The sequence below is a fragment of the Tenrec ecaudatus genome, chromosome 7, assembly GCF_050624435.1.
Source record: "Tenrec ecaudatus isolate mTenEca1 chromosome 7, mTenEca1.hap1, whole genome shotgun sequence".
Lineage (NCBI taxonomy): Eukaryota > Metazoa > Chordata > Mammalia > Afrosoricida > Tenrecidae > Tenrec > Tenrec ecaudatus.
Genome location: NC_134536.1, coordinates 10,090,994 through 10,113,285, shown reverse-complemented (window position 1 = coordinate 10,113,285; position 22,292 = coordinate 10,090,994). Strand labels below are relative to the sequence as shown.

The 22,292-nt window shown below is 54.7% G+C and overlaps 1 protein-coding gene and 1 pseudogene across 2 annotated transcripts in view; one reads left to right on the top strand and one right to left on the bottom strand.

Annotated features, from left to right (window-relative positions):
* Positions 1 to 22,292, top strand: part of ZDHHC14 (zDHHC palmitoyltransferase 14) — a 319,518-nt gene that overhangs the window by 88,947 nt on the left and 208,279 nt on the right. The window lies entirely within an intron of this gene.
* On the bottom strand, positions 13,336 to 13,704 carry LOC142452634 (14 kDa phosphohistidine phosphatase-like; annotated as a pseudogene).

The following is a 22,292-nucleotide window of genomic DNA, read 5'->3' as shown; positions in this document are numbered from 1 at the left end:
GAAAGAACTTTCTAGAAAACAAGTTGTTTGCTTCTTATCATGTAGGAAATGTCCCTACAGCCCTTTCTCTCTCTGCCTCCACTTTCTGAATAAAGGCAAGCCCTGGCGGATGGAGGTGGCAAACCTTCTAATCAGAACTCCCAAGTCTCTCTCTGCTCTCTCCCTCCTCCCCTTCCCTACGTCTTTAAGGTTTTGCTCAGTGCTAGGAGGGAGACAATCTTTGGTTCAGTGGTCGTGGCTGGAAGGTTGGAGGTTTGGTTAGATGGGAGGTAGGACATCTAGGTCCACTGCCCAGTCAGCGTGAGCCCCAAGGTCCAGAGCAGGATGACATCTGGCCTTTACTGTGTATGTCGTCGTTGGTCGATGTCAAGCTGGCCTTTGACTCAGTGACCCCACGCACAACTGGGGGACATGCTGCCCAGTCCTTCCTCGTCCCGATGGTCAGTCCTCGACTGGGCCCTGGTGACCATACGGTCTTCACTGGGTGATTTCAGAAGTAGACTACCAGGCCTTTCTTCCGGGTCCGCTAAGTCTGGAAACACCAGTGAAACCTATCCAGCATTGTGGCCACATGTGAGCCTCCATGACAGACAGGGGGGTGGTGCTGGGAACTGAACCAGGGTCTTCTACACGGAAGGTGAGACTTCTGCCGCTGAGCCACTAGCCCCCCTGTGCTGTCTATAGATATCCCTTCTTCTGACAGCTGCTGGAATGTCGGATGTGGGGAGGGCTGGGATTTCTGGGGATCTTGGGAGGAGAGGCAGCTGGAGAGAGTCTGTACTTTGAACTCACCATACGAGTAAGCTTGGGGGGCCTCCCTGGGAGCTATGGCCTAGGTCCCTGTGTTAGGCCGGGTTGACTAGAGAAACAAATCCAGAGACACTCATGTGTATATAGGAGAGAACTTTATATCAAAGAGCAGTTGTCTATTAAGAAAACATCCCAGCCCAGTCCAGATCAAGTCCCTAAGTCCAATATTAGCCCATATGTCCGATACTAGTCCATAAATTCCTCTTCAGACTCACACAGCAAATGCAATGATACCGAATGCAGGAAGAACACAGGCCAGTTGTGGATCTAGTGGTGGTGGAAGCATCTCTGAGCTGGTGCGGGTCTCCACGTGGCTTCTCCAACCCCAGGGCTCTGGCTCCATCAGCTTTGCCCCATGTGACTTGTCAACAGGAATGTCATGCAGGGAGAGTGTGTCCTGCCTCCAGGGAGGAAGACAGGAGTTCCCAGAATCCTCAGGAGAAGGCCAGGCTCACACCGAGGCATCACGGACTATGACCCGATTGACAGGACAGACTCCACCCCTTCACTCAAGTTGACAGGAGATTGTGTAACTGCCACAACCCCTTAAGTGACAGTCATGAACTCTGAACCTCCACCTCCTCCTCCCTGGAGTCGGTCGATCAACATACACTCTCCAACCTCATCTGTGAGTCGTGATGGTCACCCTGTGTCCACTCTCCAAAGGGCAGGGGTTGTGGAGAAGCATGCTGCTCAGAGAAGAACGCCGTTACATCTCAGTGTTGGACAGAAATCCTTCAGACCCCCTCGGTGCAGTGTCCCGACCAGTCCCGAAAAGCCCAGGAGAGGTATTCGTCTCATGAGCTCTCCTGTCCTCTTGGGAAGGTGCATGTCTCTGTGTGTGCAGCTGCTCCATTTGCTGGTGTGCCTGGCAGGCACCAGGGCACACCCAGGGTGCAGGACATCCGTCTAGTGTCCCCCCAAGGGCAGGAAAGCCTGGGTAGGGATTGTTCTCATGAGAGCTCCCCCACTCAGCAACCCTCTTGTGTAGATGGAGACCTGTGTGTGAAGATGCCCAGTATGCTAGTGATTGGGGCCACACAAGGACACACACCCGCCCAGGACTTCAAAGCAAAGGCCCTTGCCAGTGGCCCGGGCCGGCCCGCTTAGCTCCGCTGCTGTAGGGTGATGAGAAGCCGGCAGTGACAGGAGGCAGACAGACCATTCCTGGATCTGTTTTTTCCTGTTAGGAACAGTGGACAGAATGTACGGGTGACCCGGAGCCTCCTTTTCCTGTTGGCTAGCCACAGGGACCCCCCGCCCCCCTCAGGCAGGAGTCGCAGCAGGGCTGGTGACAAGGCTCTGATGTCATGGCCAGCCTGTTTTTTTGTTGATAGGAAGGCATTCCAGGGTCCTGGGCAAGTCCCAGGTGGCCACTGTCATGAACACCCCTGCTTGACCTAAGGACCCTGCGGGGAGGGGAGGAGGTTCTGGACATCCAACCACAGGAGTGTGGGGGCCCCACAGGGCAAGGCGCCTCCCACGGACCCAGCATTTGTGGACCATGCCTCCGGAGCCCCCCACGACTGTTCCATGTGCGTTTCTCCTTGTTGAATAATGACGGCGACTAAAAATAGCTTTAACAGGACACCAGGACACAGCTGTAGCTAGACACAGGAAGGAGGCCAACTGCCATGGGCTTTGGAACTTGGCTTTCCCAAGCACACTGTCCGTGCCCTCTCGCCTCTGGGTCAGCATCAAAGGCAAAGGCTTTCCAGCGGGCACGCACATGATCTCTGGGCCTGTCTCCCTGCTGGGGACGTCAGCTGCCCATCAGAGCAGAGCTACGTTCCACAGCGTGTTAGGCTCGGTTGCCTAGAGAAACAGACCCATGGACACTCGTCTAAGTCCACGGAAGGACTTGCTCTTGAGAAGCATTGGCACCTCCAGGCTCCCAGCCCATTCCAGCCCCAGCCCTTACGTCCCATGCTAGTCCCAAGTCCCTCTTCAGACTCATGTACCTGTATACCAAAGGTGAATTGGGCAGCAGGGGGATCAGATGCAGGTGAGCCCCGTGTATGCAAGGGTGGTTGGAACACATCAAGGACACCAGCAGCTCACAGGCTCGGGCGGCCCCACATGCCCACTCCGCAAGGCAGGCAGAATTCCGGCAGGCAGGAAGGTAGAGGGCCAGAGAAGGAGCAATTCCCAGAGTTCCTCGCTCTTGTACAAAAGGCCACAACCCCAAGGCGGTGGCATCCAGCCGCCACTCGATTGACAGGTTCGGCTCCACCCCTAACCAGGACTGTGTAGTTGACCTAAAGCCATCCAGCCACCACACAAGGGGTTTTCCTTCTCCTTTTTCCTCCTCCTCCTCCTCCTCCTCCTCCTCCTCCTCCTCCTCCTCCTCCTCCTCCTCCTCCTCCTCCTCCTCCTCCTCCTCCTCCTCCTCCTCCTCAGAAATACTGTGACTGGGTTTTCAGTGAAGGGTTACGCAGCCATTTAGGTTCCCAGGTAACAGTTTCTGCTCCAGCTGTCCAGTGGCATGGGCCGCGTGCCTCATGATGCCTGAACCTTCTCAGAATCCCATTCTGGTGGTGCTGTTTTCCTTCATCTAGTGTCCCTGCCTCCTTACCGCCTCGCCTTCATTTTAATGGTTGATGCTTTAAGGGGCACAATGCTTAATGGATAGTACCTTTTGCTGCCACACACTCTGGCGTGTCACCTGGTGCAGTCCACACCCCTGGACCCCCTTATTGATGCCATTGGGCACCAAGGGATCCTGGGAGGTACTGTGGGCTGGAGTTGGGCACTCTCATGCCCCTTGTTAAAACTTAGCCGCCGATCCACGACTTCTCAGCTTCTCTATAGCTCACCGCTGTGCTGTCTCCTGCGTGATGAGCTTCATGAATTTCTTCCACTGGGTGCTGGTGTGGAGCCTGGTTGCATGGGGCTTGAGTGCTCAGCTGCTAGCCGAGAGTCCGGTCGTTTGAATCCATTCTGTAGGAGACAGACGAGGCGGTCTGCTTCCATAAAGACCTCCAGCCTGGGAAACCCGTGGGGCAATGGTTCTCAACCTGTGGATTGAGACCCCTTTGGGAGTTGAATGACCCTTTCCCAGGGGTCACCTAAGACCATCGGAAAAAATATGTTTTCCGATGGTCTTAGGAACCGAGACACCGCTCCTCTATATCTCCAGGCGGGTCTGCCCAGATGCAGATATGCTGACCTTGTGGGAAAGAAGCTAGCTCAACCTTCTCCCTGAAGTTGGCTTTTTACCCACACTGTCACAAAATGTAGCAATGTAGTTTACTGTTGCCATATTAAGACTGTTACCCATGCTGCACCATGCTTCAAGACAAAATTTCATTTATTTGTCATTAGAAATCAATATTTCACAATATATAATGACATTGTTTTTGTGATTAATCACTATGCTTTAATCATGTTCAATTTGTAACAATGAAAACACACCCTCCCTATCGGATATTTACATGACGATTCATAACAGCAGCAAAGTTTCAGTTATGAAGTAACAACAAAAATAACTTTGTGGTTGGAGGTCACCCCAATATGAGTACCTGTGTTAAAGGGTTGCGGCTTTCGGAAGGTCGAGAACCCCTGTCTGACCACTGTCTTACTGGGTCCGCGTGGCAAAGGCTCTGTGTTTCCTGTGCGCCTAGAGCTTCCTCTTGCTGGCCCCGCGTTCCCTCCAGCTCCAGTGGTTGTGGGGCTGGTGGACAGCCCTGCTCGGCCCCTCCATGCCCTCCCTCCCTGGCAAGCCCTGGTTGCTGTGATGGCCTCCACCCATGGTGTGGATCCTTGGAGACTTTTCAGCACCCAAAGAAAATGCCCCCAGACCGTAAGCCTGTTCCGACTGCTGAGGAAAACTGGCTTCTTCCTTTTCTTGCTTCTTGTTGGGCTGGCGGCCCTGCCTTGGGGGAAGCGGCGGGGGATCTGTGCTGCGTTTTCATGGACCAAGCGAGGATTCCCGACCTTTCTCCCAGTGAGGGAGAGACCGTTCTTACTCCCAAGCTTCTAATGATGCCTTAGCATTGTCTACGGACGATTATGTCTATCCTGGTGTGTAGAGATGTTTATAAATCCACCCCTGGGCCTCCCCTCCCAACCGGCTCTACGGGAAGTAGAGGAAGAAGACAGGCTTCCCGTCGGAGCACCCAGCACCCCACCCTCCAGCCCTGCCTGAGGGGGGTCCCCTCTCTGCCCCCTCCCCCTTCCCCACTCCCACCCCCACCCCCTGCAGGTTCCAGCAGAAGCCCCAGTAGGCGATGGGCCCCGCTGTCTGTGCAATGTGGAGTCAGTTGTCATGGGTGTGCCTTGCAGACTTAGTAAGGTGACGATGCCCCAGTTCATGGCTACCTGAGAAAACCCATAAAGATAATGGCCGCTAAATACCAGTTTCTTTTCCCGAGAGAGTCCCAGTGGGCGTGGCATGAGTGTACATGTGTATTGATCAGGCGCCGTGGTGGCACAGGGGTTAAGTGCTCAGCTGCTAACCACAAGGTCAGTGGTTTGAATTCAGTAGTCTGCTTTGATGACAACAGGTTACACACACACACCTGTCTACACATCTCCTCATGTTGCCTGTAGTGTGTCTATATAAACCTGTACACACACACGCACATCTACTCACTTTGTCTGTTGTGTGTATCTATATATATCTGTACACACACACACCCTCTATCTACACAACTACTCATGTTGCCTGTAGTGTGTCTATATAAACCTGTACACACATGCACATCTACTCATATTGCCTGTTGTGTGTATCTATATATACCTGTACACACATGTGTTGTGTGTATCTATATATACCTGTACATACATGCACACATCTATTTACACCTATTTGTGTGTGTGTGCATGTAGAAGAGCCCGGGGCAGCAGAAAGATGAGACTTTCTGCTCTCCTAAAGAGTGACAGGCTTAGGAGCCCACAGGAGCAGTTCCACTCTGTCCTTGTAGTTAGGTGCCATCAGCACGGCTCCGACCCACAGCAACCCCGTGCACGAGAGAAGGAAACACGGCACAGTCCTGTGCCATCCTCACAGTGGCTCCTGTGCCTGTCCATCTCCTTCTCCACCTTCGCTGCCCCTCCACTTCACCAACCATGATGCCCTTCTCCGGGCACTGGTCTCTCCTGACAACATGTTCCAAGTAGGTGAGATGAAGTCTTGTCATCCTTGCTTCAAGGAGCACTCTGCCTACTCTGCCCTGCAGGGTCACTGTGAGTCAGACTTGACTTGTGGCAGCGAGTGAGCAGATGCGGGAAAGCTTTTGAGAAGAAGCAGCACCGACTAATAAGGGGCAGAAAATCTCCATGCAAACAAGAACCACCTCATTGCAACACAGTCTGCCCCGGGATGGAGGAAACTGAAACGAGAGACGAGAGGAGCACTGGAGGGCCCTTCCCTCTCTCCAAGGAGCTGCTGCCGGCACACTGACATCTGGGTGGTTAGCGTTATTCCGTTCAGCAGGAGTCAGCAAGAAGATAGTCATGGCCAGGGTCTGGCAGCCCGAGGCACCCTGTGCCCGCTGTCCCTGCCCCTCCCTTTCTCTCCTCAGGTCTGGTGGTGTGTGAGTTCAGGTAGACTAGAGAAATAAATCCATGGACACTCACATGTATGTAAGAAAGAGCTTTATATAAAAGAGCAATTGTATAATGAGAAGACAACCCAGCCCAGTCACAGGTCAAGTCCATAAGTCTGATATTAACCCATATGTTCAATACCAATCTGCAAAGTCCTCTTTAGATTCACGCAACACATGCAATGATGCCAAATGCAGGAAGATCACAGGCCAGTGGGTGGAAAGTCTTGTGGATCCAGTGGCGGTGGAAGCATCTCAGTGCTGGCAGGGGTCTTCATGTGGCTCCTCATCAAGTTGTGACCTGATGGACAGGCTAGACGGCACCCCTTCGCAAGTGGACAGGAGATGATGTAACTGCCAGAGGTGTGGAGATCAGTGTTCGGATGGCTACGTCTGGTGGACCTTCTTTCTTCATTAACAGTTGAATTGTGCCCGCAGATCCTAACCCTGTGGATGGAATCCCACCTGGGAATAGGGTCTCCCTGGTTGTGTCAATAGGACCTTGTTAGGATCGGGTGTGTTTTAAGCCAATTACTTTTGAAATACCAAAGGAACCGGTTAGGCCCCGAGAAGCCAGAATGGGGCAGACAAATAAATGCCAGTCGGAGGCCAACCACCAAGACCTGACGTCCTGAATTCAGATTTCAAGCCTCCCACCATCGGGAAAATAAATGTCTGTTCCCCAACCCCCACCCCCTCCCCGCTTTGTGGTATTTGCATTTCAGCGGCTCTAAGAAATCAAGACATGCCCCATGCACACACTCACACACCTGCTCTCAGGGCCTCCCGGCCTGCAGGCCATCCCAGCGTGTGCTCTGGAGTGCGCGTGAGTCAGTTAATAATCATCTTCGTAGCGAAGGAAAGCATTACCCCAGGAGGGAGTGCTCTCAAATGAAGGGTTTGGGGGCTGGAACTCGCTGGGGAAATGGCTGTCTTGTGAAGAAGACCAAAGCTGTTTTGCTGAACACCCAGGGAGAGAAGGTTCTCCTGGAGGCAGAAACGGAGGCAGAATCTCTGCCTTTGGGGCTGCCTCTCCCGCCTGGGCTGCTGGCCCCTGTGGCCGCATCCAGGCAAGTTGACCCTCGTGAGACTCTCCGTCCGGCTCTCCGGTCTGGGCAGTGAGGTTCTAACGGCGCCTCCCTCATCCTTTGCCCTGAAGACTTACTGCCGTGGCACGCATACAGCATCCAGCCCAGCACCTGTCACTGGTGGAAGCCTGGGCTTGCTGCCCACCATCTCTCTGCTTGGAGCAGGCAGGTGGCTTCCTGCAGGTGCTTGGCCCCCACCTGGGGCCTCTGCTCATTCCATCTTAGAGAAGGGGACTCCAGGGCCATCGTCCTTGCTGCTCCTTCCTGTCAGAGGTGGTGGGGCTGGTTGCTGGGACAGTCATGCTCAGACCTGTTTGCCTTCCAATGGGCTGGCCCCGCAGACTCGGGCGTGGCCTCAGAGTCCAGCAGCAGGATAGCCAAACTCTTAGGGGAGTTGGGGCATCTGGCCAATTTGAACCAGTGTCAAGTCTGCCGGGGAGGGCAGTGGTACTGTGCTGTCGGGTCTCGGTGAGTCGGCATCGACACGATGGCAGTGAGTTTGGTTGGGGTTTTGGTGGTTCAGAGGTGGACCTCGCCTCTGCCCTCTGGGAGTTCTCAGACAGGGAACCGCCCTTCCCAGTGAAGGCTGTGTGCTGGGGCAGGCTGTCGAGCGCGGTTTCAGCAGAGCTGCAGACTAAGGTGGAGTAGGAAGATCTAGCAATCTATCTCCCAAATTCGACCAATGAAAGTCTTCCTGATCAGACCCCGTTGTGGCCATGAGTTGGGGGGTTAACGGGACAGCAGCCAACAACCTCAAGTGCCTTCCAGCCTCAGAGACTTCGATGAGATGATGGAGCAAGGCACGCTTTAGTTTTCTCCTGACTCGGTCCACGCTCAGCCCTGAGGTCTCCACAGATGCTGCTTTCACGGGAAGGATACTCCTCGAGAAGGAAAAAAAAGATTCTAGAATCTTCTTCAGGTTCTAGGTCTTGGGACCTCCTGGTAAAGGACCCCATTTCTTCACATCTTCACAGATAACCCTTGACTTATACATTTGCTTACAAATGGCTCCAACCTCCCCCCGCCCCCCACCCCCAGCAGCTCAGGGAAGCGATAAGGATACACCTGGCCCCTGATGGTTGGCACCCGGCTGGGCTGCTTGGCGCCTGCTCCTGCAGTGATGGGAGGACACCTGGCAGGAGCAGCACACACCCGTTTGGCTGCATTTACCTTCGCTGTCTCTCCCTGAAAACAATCCACCTTCCAGTCCACCCTGATCCCCAAGCCTTCACAGCCTGTGGGCGCCCTAGCGTCATTGGCTATGAGATTGGTGCTCAAGGTGTGGATGTTTGGCTCTGTCCTTAACTCTCACCTTCGATGGCACCTACTGGTCTTTTAAAGCTAACCCAGGCAAGTCTCCGTCTTCGGCAGGGATGGAGGACAAGAGTCAGCCCCCCTGTACATGCGACTGCCTGCGTCTCACTCCTACACTTCCTGCCGGGTGGGTCCCAACACAATCCCTCCCACCCCACCAGGGGAACATACACCTGTATATACCTCGAGTGTAAGGTGACCTGAATATCAGCTGAGGCTCCTAATTGTACCACAAAATCTGAATTTAAAATGTGCTGGAGAAACTCGGCTAATACATGAGTTTTGGTATATAATCCAAAAGTTCCATTATATATATATTTCCAACCAGAGTACCTAGGGAATATATATATATTATAAGATAATGGAGCTTTTGGAATATATATGTATATATATTCCAAAAGCTCCATTATCTTATAATTCCATTTTCCCACAGACTTTTTGGATTCTGTTGTGTATATATGGGGCCATAATGGTCATGCATCGGGCTGTGATCTGCATGGTCAGCAGTTCAAATCCACCAGCTGCTCTTTAGGAGAAAGATGGGACTTTCTATTCTTGTAATCAGTTAAGATCTTGGAAACTCAAAGAAGCAGTTCTACCCCATCCTATAGGTAGCCATGAGTCGGCATCAACTCAATGACAGTGAGTTTTGAGTTTCTCTGTGTGTGTGTGTGTGTGTGTGTGTGTGTGTGTGTACATGCATGCCGCTGAGTTGATTCTCAATCAGGATGACCCTGTAGGATCTTGGAGTTTGGGTGAGATATCAGAGTTTGGGAGAGATTGATGTATAGGGGAGACCACAGGTCCTGGAGGAAATTAATGGAGCTGTTTAGGGAAAGATGGTGCCATTTGGTTGAGACCAGGGCGTCTGAGGGGGACAACAGGACCTGGGGAGACATTGAAGTATGGAGGGAGGCTATGGGATCTGTGGGGACCTCAAGTTGGGGCACAGTAGGCCTGGGAGAGTCCAGCGATGTGTCTAGGGGAAACCACCGGATATGGGGAGAATACAGGGCGGGAGGAGACTTCATGGTGTGAGGGGCCTCAGGGCATGAGGGACAGAGGCCTGGAGGAGCCCTCAGCTGTGTGGGGGAGACTGGCTGCCTGTAGTCTGTGCAGAGATTTTGGGGAGGAAGCAGAAGCCAGATTTGGGGGGGCTCTGGTGTCCCTGGTTTTGCTGGAGTCTTCCCTGCTCTTTGGCATGTTCTTTCTGACGAACAAAGGCAGTTTGGCCAAAGGATGGTTTCTTTAGCCTTTGCTGGTTTGTCCCCGTGGCTAGGGGTTTGCTTGTGTTCTGGTTTAGGGCTCAGCCCTCTATGAAGAGCATGCATACCGCCCCGCCCCCACCTTGGCTTTGTGGAGAGCCCCATGTACCGAATCTGAAAAAGCTCTTACAGGATTGGGAATCCACACAGGTGTCTCCCAGTTTGAGTGATTTTGAAGGCAGATACCTCTCTGGGGTGGTCCCATGGCCTTCCCCGGGGCACATAGGGAATGGGGTTACAATGGAGTACTGCTGGCAGTGAGGCAGTGGCTCTGGGTCTGAGGGCCCCATGGCTGGGTGTATCTCCCTGGGAGAAAGTCACATTGTTTTCTCCTGTACCATCCTTGGCTGAGACACACCTCTCAGAGATGTGTGTGTGTGTGTGTGTGTGTGTGTGTGTGTTTCCTGCACATCAGCTACTGAGCCAGCCTTCCTGTGTTTCTGGGTGCACTTCAGCACGCACTTGGGCCACCACCCCTCCCCACCGCCCCAAGGTGCTTGGACAGAGGGGTGCTGTGTGCATGGGGAGGAGGCACTGGGGGGAGGACAGGAACAGCGCTCCCCTGGAGCAGATTTTGGAAGCATCTGAAGCCCCTCCCAGAGGAGCTCCCCCAGTGGGGATTCTTAGAGAGACTTGTATTTGACCAGACAGAGAAGGAGACGTGGGGCCGAATAGCAGGGCGTGATGCCAGGCAGTTGTCTGAACCACAAAGCCCCCACCAGGCCCAGTGCCCTCTGATAGTGACCCAGAGGGACCGTAGAACTGCCCCCCCTGGGGGGTGGGTTATGAGACTGTCATCATTTTCGGAAGCAGGTCCCACGTCGTTCTCTTGTGGAGCGGCTGTCGGGCTCAAGCCCATGGCCTTTGCAGTCTCAGCCCCTGTGCTCCGTCTGCGGCAACCTCATCAGCCTGTCTTCAGAAGTTAATTGCCAGGCCTTTCTGCGTCACACGTACAGAGGACCCTGCTGGTAGCTGGAATTCCGGTGGCGAGATCCCATTGTCACAGAAAACCCTCGCCATCCATGGGCGGCAAACGCACAGACCACTGGTCAGCTTTCAAAGCACGCATGCCCCCTTGAACACACCCCTCCCTGGCGCGGAGATGGCCCGCGCATGGCTGGTGCATTTGCAGTCACTGTAGCTCCGTGTTTGGTGAGGGGGGGGGGGGTAGCAGGGGGAGAACTGCTTCTCCGTGCCTAATGGGTTTACAAGATAAGCACCAGTGCCAAGTGACATCTGTTTACCGAGTGGCTTGGTGGTGTTTTTCGCCATGAAGTGGACCTGCTGTCAGCAAACTTGGGTGGACGGTGTAGCTGTGTGCACCTTCTCCCGACTCAACGCCTGTCTCTGAGAGCCTGGAGGGACTCTTCAGACCGTTTGCCTCCTGCCTCCTCTCTCGGCAAAGGGGAGCTGTTGGACAAGTGGGAAAAGGTGACTAAGAACTCCGTGTTAATTAACGCCTGCTTTCTGCTCAGAAGTTGGACAAGCGCCAAGGAAGATCCCCTCATGGGAAGTGCTGGCTTAAGGAACAGAAGGGGTTCCGGGGAGTCAGGCCCTGGAGGATGGGAGCTGTGTCTGGGTGTGGCTCTGAGTCACCTCGGAAGGTCCTGATGAGGGGAGCAGGTTCCTGTGAATGAGGCAGGCTGGCGCAGGTGCGCCCCTCGGTCCTAATGCAGAGAAATGGTAGCCAGGTGCGCGGGTCCTGTAAATGGAGCCAGGCAGCATGCAGGTATGCCCCTGTGGGTCCCAGTATGGCCCTGAAGGCCCTGAGGAGAGAGGTGTGACAGGAGGTACCTTGTTACAAGTACTCGGGTCTACCTGCGCAAAGCTACCAACACCCACTCAACACCCACTCAGCATCACCCACTCAGCACCACCAACACCCACTCAGTATCACCAACACCCACTCAGCATGACCAACACCCACTCAGCATCACTCACTCAGCACCACCCAACACCCACTCAGCATCACTCACTCAGCACCACCCAACACCCACTCAGCAGAGACTGCTGCCGGACCAGGCTCAGAGCAGCGGGGTGCTCCCCCTGCAGAGGGCTCAGCCCCCGTTAGGAGAGCAGCAGCCCTGGTTGAGCAGCAGCCTGTGTTCCTCCTGTGGTGTGCAGTGGTTACAGCGTTCGGAGAGGAAGCCACCGGCAGCTCCACAGAAGGGGCCCTGGAGATGGGTCCCCATAAGCACGGCAGGCTGGAAGGCCCTGTGGGCAGCTCTGCTCTGTCACCTGGGCTGCTCTGAGTTGGGACCGACTGGACAACACCCAACCATAACAACACTATGCCCCACCTCATAGGCGGGAAGCACGAGGCCTCTCATCCACCTCCCCCACTACTTCACTTCACCCACACCTTGAGCACCTCCCAAGGTTCCCCCACCACCAGGCCCTCTGGAGCCTCTGTCCCCTCTCTGCTCTGGGCTCAGCCCCGTGCCTGCGGCTGCTGTGTCCCACCCCAGGGTGTCTGATGGCCTGCTTTGCTGTCCGCTGCTCTCTCTTCCCCGATTGACTTCTGTGACCCAGGACCGCAGCCAGCTCCGGAGCTGGGGTTGTGAGCCCCGGGGCAGATCCTGCTCCTCAGTGTCCGCCCTGCGTCCAGTTCCAGCAGCGGGATGAGGGCCAGGTGACCTCCCTGCTCTCGGGCAGTGGACAATCCAGGACGATGGACAAGTTGAGCATGGGCCAGGAAGGCCCTGGGGACGGAAGAAGGACTTCTTTTGGGCAAGCCGGCACAACAGGGAGCTGGCAGGCTGGGAAGTAGGGGCTCAGTGGCACTCTGTCGGGGTGCACTCCATAAGAGGGTAGGCCAAGGAGGGGCGAGGAGGGGAGGTTCTGGGAGAGGTAGGGTAGGTGAGGGCAGCTCTCGGGGAGCCCCCTCTGAGGAGTGTGGGGGCTTTCAGCAGAGGCCCTCTCAGGTTTTAGAGGGAGGGGGCAGTGGTCCACGCAAGTGGGGGTGAGAGGAAGGGTGACCCAGCCAGGCTATCTGAGAGCACCTGCTGTGCCTGTACCCCGAGCCTCAGGTCCGGGGTCCCCTCTTGGTTTCACCCACTCCCCCCGGAGATGCATGCCTTTCCCTCCTGTCTGGCTAAGTCGGCATTCAGCGCGGGTGCAAGCGGCCCTTGTCTGACTGCACTTCCTTCACTGCTGCGTCGAGGCTGTTGTGGTTTTTTGGTTTTTTTTTTTTTTGGAGAGGCCACACTTTAGTTCGCACGGTGACCCCGGTCCCTGACAGACTGAGCAAGACTGGACATCGGAGGCGAGGTTGGCCTCATCTGGGTGTGGGGCGGTAGGCCCTAGCCTTCAGTAGCCGTCATCTGCCCAGGTGACCTCGTCGTCGGGCACTTGGACTTGATTTTCTCTGTGGAGATGGAGTACTGGGTGCGCCGGTAGCCCGTGGAGTAGCCGTACACGTGATCTTCTTGTCCTGGCTCTGGTGGGAGCTGCGCCCACCGAGAAGCCCCGTCTCTGTCTCTCCCCTGACACCTGCTGTAGATGTCTTCGTGGTCCTCCGCCCACTTGTAGCCGCGCACCATCTCTTTGCTCTCCGCGGCTTGGGCGTCAGAGGGCGTCAGAGGGCGGCACCATGTGCACTTGAATCAACACGTATTTGAAGACGCCGTCTGGGTCGATATCCACATCGGGAATTTCAGCGAGGCCCGCCGCCGCCATGTTTCTCCAGCGCATCCCCCCACCACCACCCCCAGCGTCTGTAGCTCTTGCCCCCTCCCTAACTGGATCCGGTGTTGTGGTTGTTACGAATGGAGGGTCTGCTGCAACCTGCTCACAGCGAGTCTGGGAACACACTCCCTTCCATTCTCTGTGGCGCCCCATTGGGAAGCCTCTCTGCGTCCCCAGCTGTGGCATCACGCTATTGCACACAGAGCAGACACACAGAGCAGGGTCGACAGGCTGTTAGAGGCACTAGGGAACCCCAAATGGCTGGACCCAAACCCAGAATATCTCCAGGGTCAGCGGGCACTTCTCTTGTCTCCTCTTCCCTCCCTCCCTCCTCCAAACCTTTCTCCTCCACTCCCCATCTTTCTTCTTCCCCGCCCCTTTGTCCTCCCACCCAGGACAGGATCAACAGGCACCTGTGGGAAAAGACTCCACGAAGGCTCACTGGAGGTGCGGGCAGGAAGGTGCTCTTTTTAGCGGGATCACCCTGCCCTGCCAGGGCTGCTCAGGGAGCAGCGATGTGTCTGCCAATGTGCCGCAGGGTGGGCAGCAGACTCAGCAGAGGCCAGTTCCAAAGAGATGGAGCTTTTGGGGTGCTTTCAGATCCCAGGGCCTGCTGACGCTCCTCATGCTGTGAAAATCCCTGCCGTCTTAAGGCGCAGACCTGTTTTCTGGGGAAACACCTGTGGCCCCACAGCCCCTTGAGGTGACCCTGAGAGACTGGTTCCGAATGTCACCTGGGGCCCGAGATGCGACCCCGGGTGGGCTCCTGGGCTTCTGTGCAGAGCCTGCGACCGTGGAGTCTGTCCTGAAACTCACTTCTGATTCTGGGGTGCTGGCCAGTGGGTCAGCCCCCGCCAGGTTCACCAGCACTTTGTCTGAGCAGGAGACCAGCCCAGAATACAGGTGTCATGACCCATGAGCCAGCTGGTGGCAGTTGGGGTTGTCTCTGACCTTGTCCACTGTTACTACCCCTCTTACTCCATCCAGTTGAGACCATCAGGTCACTACACAGTCCTGTGTCCATGTCAGAGTCCTTGTGACCAAAGGGAGCCAAGACCAGAAGGGACGTCCATACAGTTCATCGGTCCCCTCGTTGGGACTGTGTGTGGCACCCCTGAAGGAGCCCTGCAGGGTCCTGGCTCTGCTACTGACTGGCTACCCGTCCCTGGTCATTTAGCTTTGTAGCAGTTATATTACATAATCTCCAGTCAACTTGTGGAGGGGAAGAGTCTAGCCTGTCAGTCAGGTCCCAGCTTGATGACCTCCTTTGGAGGTGCCACAGAGATAAATAGCTCACTGGGGGCCAGACACACTCACACTCATGGCTTTGTCTTCCTGCTGACAAGCCTCGTGGAGCTACATGGAGACCCACGTCAGCGCTGAGGTGCTTCCACCACCACTGGAGCCACAAGACTTCCCACCCACTGGCCTGTGATCTTCCTGCAGTAGGCATCATTGCATGTGTTGCATGAGCCTCAAGAGGGATTTATGGACTGGTATCAGACATATGGGCTAATATCAGACTTATGGGCTTGAACTGGACTGGGCTAGGATGTTTTCTCAATGCACAATTCCTCTTTGATATAAAGTTCTCACTCACACACATATGAATACCTCTCGATTTGTTTCTCTCGTCCACCTGGTTAACACAAGCTTCCTCCCCGAGCCTCAGCTGACCACTTCTCCATCATCCTCACTCAGAGCACCCTTCTGCTGCCCCCACTGTCTCTGCCTTCCTCTCTCAGGCCTGAGGGGAGAGAGAGAGAGACCACAATGGCCCCGCCAAGCAGAAGGCTGAGGAGTAGCTAGGAAAAGAGGGCAGTGGTCTCCAGGTTCCAGCCTTTGGGGGGCCTTCTGCTGGGAGGCATGGTCGACAGGTCTAATTGACCCCATTGGCTGAGTTAAGCTCACTTGGCTCAAGGCCCTGAATTGGCGCATGCCCTTTAGCCTTTACCAGCTTCCAACTTCCTGTAGGGGCCCCTAGACATGGAGAAGAACAGCTCCCTATCTTGCTCCCTAACAGATTCTTTATGTTTACACTATACACTGCCTTTGGTGGATCCCAAGGCTGTTGGCGGTTCGTTTTAGGCCAGCATGGTGGGTGGGAACTCAAATGAGATTTAAACACAATCACACTTACTGTGTTAGGCTGGGTTGACTACAGAAAAAATCCCAGCGGTTCTCACAGATGTGTAAGAAAGAACTTTATATCAAGAGGTAATTATAGCTCAAGGAAACATCCCACCCAGCCAAACTCAAGTCCGTCAGTCGGATACTAGTCCATTAGTCCCTCTTCAGACTCACGCAGCCACATGCACTGATGCAGAGTGCAGGAGGATCCCAGGCCGGTGGGTGCAGGATTGCCTGGATCCCCTAGCGGTGGACTGATCTCCAGGGCTCTCTGGCAGCAACGAGGGTCCACCAGCAGGAAGGTGAAGGCAGAGAGCGGGTGGAGGTTGGGTGGGGGTGCGGGTTCCCAGGGCCCTTAGGAGAAGGCCACGCCCACCAGGAGGCAGCATCAGGCTGTGATTTGACAGGGTGAATACCCACCCTACACTTTTATATATCTTCCAGCAATCGTGATATTATGTAACTGCCACACTCATGAAACCCTCAGCAAACAGCGAACGTATGATTCAATGCCCATCATGCGCTCCTGCCATAGAGGCTGTACGTGGAGATGGCAAAAAAGAACATGGCACTTTCTCTGTTCCCACCTCTACCCCTTCTTCAGCAAGAGATCAAAAACTGGAATGCCATTTTCGGGCTTCCCCAGCAGTTCAGCCATGTGTTGTGAGGAGGGACGCCGTCAACATCCCTACTTGCGGCAGAGGGTGGCGACAAAAGGCAGGGGGGGCTCTCAGGGCACCACGAAGCCCTCTGGGATGGAGCAAGGGGTTCAGCTGGTAGAGGACGCCACAGTGAGAGAGGCGCGGCACCAATGCATGACCAGGCCAAAGTGGGGCTTGCTAGGGAGAAAGATGAGGCTGTCTGGCCTCGTAAAGATGTTGCTAGGGGCCATCGATTTGATTCCAGCCCACAGCGACCTTCTGCGCGGCAGGAAGAGCACTTCCTGGCCCCATGCCGCCCTCGCAGTGGTTCCCATGTCTGAGCGCAGCGTCGCCGCCATGATGTCCGTCCGTCTCCTTGAGGGCCTTCCTCTTTGTCGCTGCCCCTCTCTGACGGAACGTGACGCCCTTCTCCAGAGACGGGTCTCCCCTGACAACACGTCCAACGTATGCAAGACCGAGCCTCGCCGTCCTTGCCAATGAGGAGAACTCTGACCATACTTCTTCCAAGACAGATCGGTTCCGTCCTTTTCGCAGTTGATGGCACACTCAGTGTTCTTCTCCAGCACCGCATTCTCCTTTGGTCTTCCTCATTCAACCAATTCTCCTTCCGTCTTGCACCAATTCTCCTTCTGTCTTCCTTATTCAAAATCCAGCTTTCATGTGCATAGGAGGCAATGGAGAAGACCATGGCTCGGGTCAGGTGCACCTCACTCCCCAATGTAGCGCCCTCGCTTTTCAATACTCTGAAGAGGTCTTGTGCAGCAGATTTAACCAGCGCTCCATGTCTTTTGTCCATCATAAAGATGCACCATTTGGGAAATGCTAAAGAGCAGCTCCACTCTGCCCTCTGTGTTGGGTGCCAGCAAGTCAGTCCTGCCTCATAGCAATCCCTAAATACGACTGGACGGACCCTGCCACGCCCTGCGCCACCCTCACGGTCCTCATGCAGCCCACGTCAGCAGCCACCGTGTCAACCGAGTCCTTTTGAGATTCTTCCTCTTTGTCCCCAAGCGTGATGTCCTTCTCCAGAGACGGGTCCTTCCCGGCTCCACGTCCGAAGTATTCGAGACAAAGTCTCACCATCTTTGCTCCTAAGCAGCAATCGGGTGTGGCCATCCAAGAGAGAGTTGTGCGTCCTCCTGGCAGTCCGTGGTCCGTTCAGTATTCTTCACCCGCACCACGATTCAAGTGTGTCAGACTTTCTGTGGTCACTTCCCCCCTGGGTTTCCTGTGTCCATCCCTCCTGTCTAACCGTTCTGAACTTTGCCCTTGGATACATGCTGCCCATTTGATCTTAAATGGTTGATTATGGTAAGGGGTGCATGCCTCGCTATATTTTTTAATAAATCATTTTATTGGGGGCTCATAAAACTCTTATCACAATCTATCCATCCATTGTGTCAAGTACATTTGTTGACATCATCATTTTCAAAACATTTTCTTTCTCCTTGAGCCCTTGCTATCAGCTCCTCATTTTTCCCCTCCCTCCCTCATGAAGCCTTGATAATTTATAAATTATTATTTTTTCATGCCTTGCACTGACCGATGTCTCCCTTCAGCTACTTTTCTGTTGTCTGTGCCCCTGGGAGAAGGTTATGTGTAGCTCATTGTGATCGGTTCCCCCTGTCCCCCTCCGTCCTCCCCTTCCCCTCCTGCCCCCTCGCTGTTGTTCCCTTTCCAGACCTGTCTGTTGCTTGGCTGAACCTGAGCACGGGGTGGATGCAGTCCCAGCCTGAAGGGGACTAAAGGCCGGCGTCTTGGCAGTTCCACCAGTTCCTATCCAACCAGGAAGCAGCAGCTCTGCTTCCCTAGTGTACCTCTGAGGGGCAAAGGGCAAGTGGCCACAGCAGCCACATTGGCTTGCCCAGGACTCCCTCCAGGTGTGTGTGCAGACGTGCGGTCCGTGTGGTGTGTGAGAGGAGGGAGAGCCACCTCTCCGACCCCAGAGGTCCTAGAACCAGGCTTCTCCTGCCGCTTGCTCTTGGTCTGCACTTCCTGCCGTCATGGCAGCATGTTGTGTGGGGTCAAGGAGAGCACAGCACTCCAAAGCTCAGGTCTGGAGCTGAGCGGGGTGGACTGGAGAGGCGGAGGGAGGGTTGCTGGGCAGCCGGGAGGTCTTGGCCTGGGCGAGGAGCTGATTGGAAGCAGTGCCCAGAATGTTCGTGGAGTAGAGGTGGCTACTGAAGAAGAAGAGGGTGACGTGACCAACCACCCCACGATTTGGAACTCAAGGCTTGCTGATGGCGAGGGGTACTCCTTGGTTTGGGGAGTGCTTCTGGCGGTGAGGCCTCTCCGAGTCAGATCAACTGGATGACAGTGGGTGTTGTTTATATATATATAGTTTTCATTTAAGAATATATATATTTTTAGTTTTTGTTTTCTGATGACTGGAATGAGAAAAGTGGGAAGGAATTTATTTCCCTTTTAGGAGCAAGGGTAGTTTCCATGGTCAACATGATTGACTTCAGGAACGGGGACCCTTTGTGGGCGTCGGGCTGCTAGCCTCAAGGTCAGCCATTCGAAACCACCAGCTCCTCTCCTGGAGAAAGGGGAGGCGTTCTTCTCCCGGGAGAGTTTCAGCCTCCAAGCCCACAGGGGCACTTCAGCTCTGACCTGCAGGGTCGCTGTCAGTTGGAACAGACTCGATGGCGCTGAGTTTGGGTTTAAGGAATTTGAGCCGTGGTGGTACAGCGGTTAAAAGCACTTGGGTGCTAACCGGAAGGTCGATGGTTCAGGACCCCCAGCTTCTCTGCGGGAGACAGGTGGGACAACCTGCGGGTGTCAAGGTTCCCAGCCTGCGGAACCCCCTGGGGCAGCGCTGCTCTGTGCTATCGCTCACTGGGAGGCCTATCCGACTTGATGGCAGAGGGCCTGATTTTTATTTTATACAAGTTTGATTGTTACAGAGACTGGAAGACATGCTGGACCTTGGACATTCGCAGGGTGGGACCAAAGCGTTTTTTACTATCTTGTGGCACTGTCCAGGGAGTCCCTGGTGGTGGGGTGGTTATGCACTGGGCTACGATCCACATGGTTGACAGTTCGAAACCACCAGCAGCTCCAAGAAGAACGTTTGGGCTGTCTGCTCTCATGAACAGTGACAGTCTCGGAAACCCACCAGGGGTCGCTGCCAGTCAGCATGGGCGCGATGGCAGTGAGTTTGGTCTGGGAGTTGGTGGTGCTGGCAGGTAGGTGTCAGGCTGAGAACTGCAAGGCTGGCGGTTGAAACCCACTAGCTGCTCTGCAGGAGCAAAGGCTGTGTCCTCCAGTCAAGGACAATCTCAGACACCCAGGGGCAGTTTGTCTGTCCTCTAGGGTCACTGTCAGTCAGCATGGACTTGATGGCAGTGAGGATGTGTGTGTGTGTGTGTGTGTGTGTGTGTGTCCCAAGTACCCTGGTCTGTCCCAGGCGGTAACAGGTCTATAATGAGCAAACCTCATGTGGCGTGTGGTCAGGATCACATGAGGTCACATGTGTAATGTGTGGCGCCACGCCTATGGATCCAGTAAGGAAGGTGTTCTAAGGACAAGGCTCTCTGTTCCACTAAGCTTCCTTCCCACCTGCAGGGGCTCCTGGACTTGAGGATCTGATAGCTGCGGTCGGTGATGTTGGTACTTTCGGAAAGCATCATCCAGTTGGCTCACTGGGACCTAGTAACTCCCTTCTTGTGGATTCGTCTTTGTCTCTGAGCATCTTCTTCATGAATCACAGCGTCCAGGATTAGCGACAGCTTTCGAGCCAAACCCCTGCTTAGCCATCTAGTGCTATTGTAACAAAATTACCACGAGTGGGTGGCTGTCGTGAGCTTCCGTGTGTTTTCTCGGAGTTTAAAGACTAGAAGTCGGAATCCAGAGTGCCGGGGGTGGGGGAGGCTCCCCCTCAGGAGGCTTGGGAGGAAGGCCTTCCTTCTTCACTTGCTGCCTCCTTAGAGGTTCCACGCGTCCCGGCATCTCCCTCTCTCCTACCTTGTCTCGTTTCCTTTTTGTTTCAAAGGAGATGGATGGCTCAAGACACACCCAATGCAAACCCTGTTTAGGAACATAACCAGCACAACCCATCTAAAAGAGGTCACCCACAGGGCACAGATTTTGGGTTTGTGACCCATTCTGTGAGGGGCATCATTTAATGCCCAACCCCTCTCATGGTCTCCAGTGGAGGAATCTGAGTTTTTGTGATATATAACAAAGCCCGCATCTAAAGATAAACTCTGAACTCACTGCCACCGAGTCGATTCCAACTTCCCGGGATCCTAAAGGACCGAACTGAGCCCCCCTGTGCGTTCTGAGGCCGCAAATCTTTGTGGGGCTGAAAAGGCCTCATCTCTCTCCCACAGAGAAGGTGGTGGGTTTGAACCGTTGACTCTAAGTAGCAGCCCAACACATAGAGAGCCCACCACACCACCAGAAACCCATTGCAACTAAAGAGAGTGGATCGAAATCCGGTTTTGAAGTGTGCTTCTCTGAGGAAATTGCCACGTGGCCATTTCTGTCGGGTGAGTGTTCTCGCTGGTGGTGCAGTCGGAGAGCAGCACCCGGTGCCAGGCACTGTCTGATGAGGACAGTGAGCGCCAGAGCAGGCCGCAGAGCCTCCCGGTAGCCCCTGCCCCCAGACCACAGTCGTTTTTCTTCATTCGCATTAGCGTGGGACGCTAAGCATGGCCCCGTCTCCTGAATTTGAGGAAACGCTTTGGAAGCCGTCACACGTACTGGGAAGACCCCAAACCAGGTGCCCTTGGGCTACCCGCCGTGTGTGTCAGCGTAGAATTGTGCCCCCAAGAATGGGAAGTAGACCACCAGGCCTTTCTTCTGAGGTACTCTTGCATGGACTCAGCCTTCAGTCCGCCACAGAGCACTTAGCTGCGTGCACCACCCAAGCTCCTCGCCCACTTGTGTTGAAGCGTTGGGGCCCATCGGGAGTTGAGAGAAGTGGGCGCCTTGTATGGCCTTGACTAGCTGGAGGGCACGTATAGCCCCTGCCATGGACGTACTTGTGACAGAGTTGCTTGTGGTGGTGGGGGGGGGTGTGTTCAGGAAGGACAGATGCGCGCAGAGGTGGGACAGTGTCAGGTAGAGAGAACTGAACAGAAGGGCCAGCTTGGCCTGACTGGAGAGTTAGTATTTGGGGTCAGGTTCAAACCACAGTGGCTTGAAGGATTGGGTACAGAAAAGTAAGGGAACCAAAGACGTCATCATTGCACAGGTTATTTATACTGTTTATCGACAGAAGGTCTTTAAGGCACCTCATCTCGGCGGCCTCTCAGCTAACATCTGTCCCAGTGAGCAGGCAGGGGCAGATGTCAGAGCTGGTTTCCCGCTGTCTCCTTCTTTGTTCCCTCTGGATGAACACAAGGTAAACCGAAAGACGGCAAGTCCGGATCCAAGTGGCAGTAGATGCAAAAGGCCGAACAAAAGCATCGATAAACACGTTTCAACATGGCCACTTAGTCACAGACAGAGATGGGCCCTGGATTTTGCCAGCGTCCACCTGGCATGGACTCCAGTGGCCGCCGCCCAGGGGGAGCGGAGCAGGCTGGGTCCACTCCTGTGGGCTCCTTACAGCCTTGGGGAAACATTCGGTTTGACACTCTTCCACGTGTGGTTCGCGATGGATTCTGTCGAAGAGCAAAGCGGCCTGCATCGCTCCGCACACGCACTTCACAAGTCCCTCACTTGTCTGTAAGTTGGCTGGGCTGTGATGGCAGATAGGTGTCATCCCGTCATAGATGACATTAGAAGACAGGGCAGAACTGCCCCCTGTGGGTTTCCGAGACTGTAACTCTGTACAGA